Source organism: Nannospalax galili, unplaced genomic scaffold (assembly GCF_000622305.1).
Source record: "Nannospalax galili isolate Female #2095 unplaced genomic scaffold, S.galili_v1.0 scaffold252, whole genome shotgun sequence".
Classification (NCBI taxonomy): Eukaryota; Metazoa; Chordata; class Mammalia; order Rodentia; family Spalacidae; genus Nannospalax; species Nannospalax galili.
In genome coordinates, this window is record NW_008333886.1 from 4,379,080 (window position 1) to 4,383,843 (window position 4,764).

A 4,764-nucleotide genomic window follows, 5' to 3' on the forward strand; every position below is an offset into this window, starting at 1 on the left:
TATGAGTGTATTGCCTGCATGTGCATTAGTGCAGCTGTGTCATGCAATGCCCATGGAGGTCAGAAGAGGGTGTCAGATTCCCCTAGAACTGAGTTACAGACAGCTGTAAGATGTCATCTGGGTGTTGGGAACCAAACCTGGGTCCTCTGTAAGAGCAGCCAGTGCTCTTAACCATTGAGCCATCTCTCTCCAGCCCCTAAATAGATTTTTTAATAGATGTAGGTTTTGGCTTTTTTTTTTCCTGCTTGGTGTTTTTTGACCTTCCTGGATCTCTGGTTTGTTGTCTGACATTAATTTTTGGGAAATATTAAGTCATGGTTTCCAGTATTTCTTCTGAGGTCTTTTTCTCCTCTTTCTAGGGTTTCCACTGAAAGGGACTCCTTTGTCCTTGCCCCACATTTTTTTTTTTTTTTTTTTTTTTTTTTGAGAAAGTGTCTCCCTATAGCTCCAGCTGGCTTGGAACTTGCTATGTAGACCAGGCTGGCCTCGATCTCATAGAGATCCGCCTGCCTCTTCCTCCCAAGTGCTGTGTCTAAAGGCCTGTGCCACCATGCCCAGCTGCCCCACATCCCTTGAATATTCTGTTTTATTTTTATTTTTTTTCTGTTTGCTTTGTAGTTTGGGGGGTTTCTATGAAGATATTTCAAGTTCACAGATTCTCCTCAGCTGTGTCTAGCTCAAGACATCCGTTTCTGTTCCCTGGGAATTCTATCTCACCTTATAACACCTTCCTGCATTTTCTTGCTGTTGGCTTTATCCGTTAGAATCCTTAGTATATTCTCTACAGTTGTTTTAAATTCCTGGTCTGAAAATTCCAATATTCTTGCCATACCTGAGTCCGATTCTGATGTCTCTTTCAACTTTTTTTTTTTTTTTTTGAGATAGGCTCCCATGTAGCTCAGGCTGACCTCAAACTTGTTATGTAGCTAAGGATGACCTTGAACTCCTAATCCTCCTGCCTCCACCTCCCACTTTCCTGGAAGTGTATGCCACACCTGGCTCCTTAAACTGTTTTTTATACTAAAAACAAAACTACCATATGCTCCAGCTAGACTAACCCAGAAATATGCTGGAAGGAACCTGTTAGCATTCAACAGAGAACCCCCGCACACCTGGTTTTTTGCCGCTCCATTCACAATAGCCAGATCATGGAATCGGCCTTCATGCCCATCAGCAGGTAAATGGATTGAGAAAATGTGATGTATATACACAGTGGAGCTTTGCCGAGCCACAAAGAACAAAACTGGCTTGCTTATCTGTCTTTGCTGTTTTGCTCTTTTTGGTCATTTTCTTGGCAGGCTCTCCCTGTAGACCTGGCTGGCCTTGAACCAACAGAAATCCACCTGCCTCTGTGTCCAGAGTGCCGGGATCAAAGGCATGCGCCACCATGCCTGGCTTTTTTGTTCCTTTTTTTGGTCTTTTAATTTTTCAGTTACAATTACTCTGCGTGTGTTTATGTGTGGAAACTCACATGATGGTGCGTGTGTGGAGGACAGAGAAGAACTTTCGGGGGAGACAGTACTCTCCTTCTACTATGTGGATGCCAGGGAAGAACTCAGGTCCTTGGACTTGGCATCAAGTGCCTTCACTCACTGAGCGTCTCCCTGCTGTTCCTTTGTCTCTTGATGGTGAGTGTGTATCTCTGTTGCTGCCATCCATCCTTCACCAACATCACACGCCCACTTCCCAGGCCTTGTAATGTGGATAAAGACCAACAATAGGAATCTTCTAGGTCTTTAGCACCAGATTTGTGGATTGATCAGCTAGCAGGTTCTTGGCCTCTCCAGTGCGCTGCAGGCCGTTGTCGGACTACCCAGCCCTTACCAGTTATGAGTTGTTCTAGTAAATCCCCTGATTATATGCAGAGAACAGAATTCTGTCATTTGCAGGGAATGGGTGGAGCTGGGGATTATCAGGTGAAACAAAATAAGCCAGACTCTTAAGACAAATATGGCACATTTTCTTTCACGTGTGGAAACTAGATTTAAAAGAAAAAGACGTGAAGATTTGACTATTTGAGAAGTGGACCTGTGGGTGGGGGGGTAAGGGCCATAGGAAAGGAGTGAATACGACCCAAGAACTTATATATGTATGAGAATGTCCCAATGAAACCTACTATTTTGTCCAGTTAATATACACTAATAGTTTTAAAAATATTTTCTATTCTTTGAACATTTCATACATTTACACAATATATATTGATCATATTGATCCATCACACCCCCCAACTCCCCTTAGTGCCCCCACCCCCTCCCCAACTTCATGTTCTCATTTTTAAAAAATGTTGTTTTTAATAACTCCCTGAGTCCAATTACTGCTAACCATATTCACATGGATGTGCAGTCATCCACTGGGGCATGAGCAACCTACCAGTGGCCATGTCCCCAAAGGAGAGCGACTGTCCCTCCATTAGCAGGGACAGTCATCAAACTACCAATAGTTCCTTGGGTAGGGGCACGTTGGTCCCCATCTGTGCTGAAATTTTGGCTGGTTTGTTCCTATGCAGGTCTTATACAGACAGCTACAGCGACTGGAGTTGACAGCTGCAGCAGTCAAGTCATGCCCAGAAGTCAGCATTTCACACTCCTCCCCATCCACTGGCTCTTTCTTTCTCCCTATCCTGTCTTCAAAGTTCCCTGAGCCTTGAATCACCATCGATTGATATGGAGTCACAGTGGAGCACTCAGTTATTTATACTCTGAACTTGGGCCAGTTATGAGTCTCTGCATTAACCGCTAACCACGGCAAACAGAAGCTTCTGTGAGAGCTGCACAAGTTTATAGGTATAAACATAAATATCTAGAAGGCAGTTTGATGGCATGGCCACCTTATGCTAATGAATTTTAAAACTTCTTTTTTTCATTTTAGTATATATATATTTTTGGTCTTTTTGAGACAGGGTCTCCCTGGAGACCAGCTGTCCTGGAACTCACTGTGTAGACCACGCTGGCCACCACATCCGGCCCTTAGTATACTTTTAAAAATATTTTATTTATAGGAGGGTGTGGTGGTGCATGCCTTTAATCTCAGCACTCAGGAGGTAGAGGCAAGCAGATCTCTGTGAGATTGAGGCCAGCCTGGTTTCCATAGTGAGTTCCTGGTGGGTTGAGGCTAATATTTATTATTTTTATGTGTATGAGTATAGTGCCTGCATGTATGTAAGTGCACCTGTGTCATGCAATATCAGTGGAGGTCAGAAGAAGGTGTCAAATTCCCTGGAACTGGAGTTTTGAACAGTCGTTAGCTGCCTTGTGGGTGCTGGGAACCAAAAAACCTGGGTCCTCTACCAGAGCAGCCAGTGCTCTTAACTGCTGAGCCATTTCTCCAGCCCCTACCTTACTATTTTAAAACTTATTCATTTTTTGTAATTTATGTGTAATATTATGAGTGTTTGGCTTGCATGTATGTAAGTGTACCACATGAGTACAGTGCCCATGGAGGCCAGATTGAATCCTCTGGAACTGGAGTTATGGGTTGGTAGCCACATGTGGGTGCTGGGAACTGGTCCTCTGGAAGAGCAGCCAGTACTCCAAACTGCTGCACCATCTCTCTAGCCTCTTACTATTTTTTCATGATTGCTGTATGCAATGTGCTGGGTAACAGGTGTGTGATGGTGGTGGGTGTGAATAAGCAGGGGCAGTCTGTCTTCCTGGGATGAGGTTTCAGTCTTTTAGTGAGCCCCTCCTGGTGAGCCCCTCCTCTTGGTGAGCCCCTCCTGGTCAGCCCCTCCTGATGAGCCCCTCCCTCTGGTCATCGAAATTCACATGCTTCCCAAATTCCTCACAGTCAGCCACTAAGATGGGGCAGGACGCTAGAGTGGACTAGCACTGACATTTCCCTTCCTCCTGTTTCCGGAAGGCCAGGGATGACTGGATTTGAACTCCCTCCCCTGGGTCAGCTTTCTCCTCCACCGTGTGAGGCTCCTGTTGAGTAGGCTTTGTGGAGTGCCAGCCTAGCTAAGAAAGGCGTAGCTCCCTGGAGGTTTTCAAAATGACTTATTTTCTCTTCCCCTCAGGAATCATGGCAGGAATTTTCTCTGATGTTCACCAAGAAAACCCGACAGAGATCATGGAGGTGGGATTCATCACTAGCTTGTCCACCTCCCCTTCCCAGAGACTGATTCCCCTGGAGTTTGTGATCACACAGAGGTGTCTGCGCTCACCCTCCAGCAGCTTGTCAGCTGTGTTTCTGGTTTCCTACCCACTGCTGCTTCTGTGCCACGGCTTTGCTCTGGGTTGGACTGTTGGCTGTGGTTCTCAAACACCATGTCTTCAATGCCTCGCCAATGCCTCAGGTGTAGGGGCAGCACGGGCCCTGCAGGCTTGCTTCTTCACGGAGTAAGGGATGTTTTTAGTTTGTTCAGCTTTCTTTTCTTGGAACAGTGTGTACAGCTCCTTCTGCGCCCCCATCTTCTTCCTCCTTGTTCTTTCGTGTTTCCTGAAGCAGTGTCTCACTCAAGTTCAAGTCTGGCCTCAAAGTCACTATCCTCCTCCCTCGGGCTCTGGAGTGCTGAGAGTTGGGACACGTGCCAGCACGCCTAGCCTCGGGGTGGCAACTTGCTATGTATTTATTTTTATTTTTAAAATATTTAATTATTATTATTTTAATGTTTTATTTATTATTTTTATTTTACGTGTATGAGTGTTATGCCTCCATGTAGGTAAGTGCACCCATATCGTGCAATGCCAGCAGAGGACAGAAGAGGCTGTCAGATCCCCTGGAACTGGAGTTATAGACAGTTGTTAGCTGCCATGTGGATGCTGG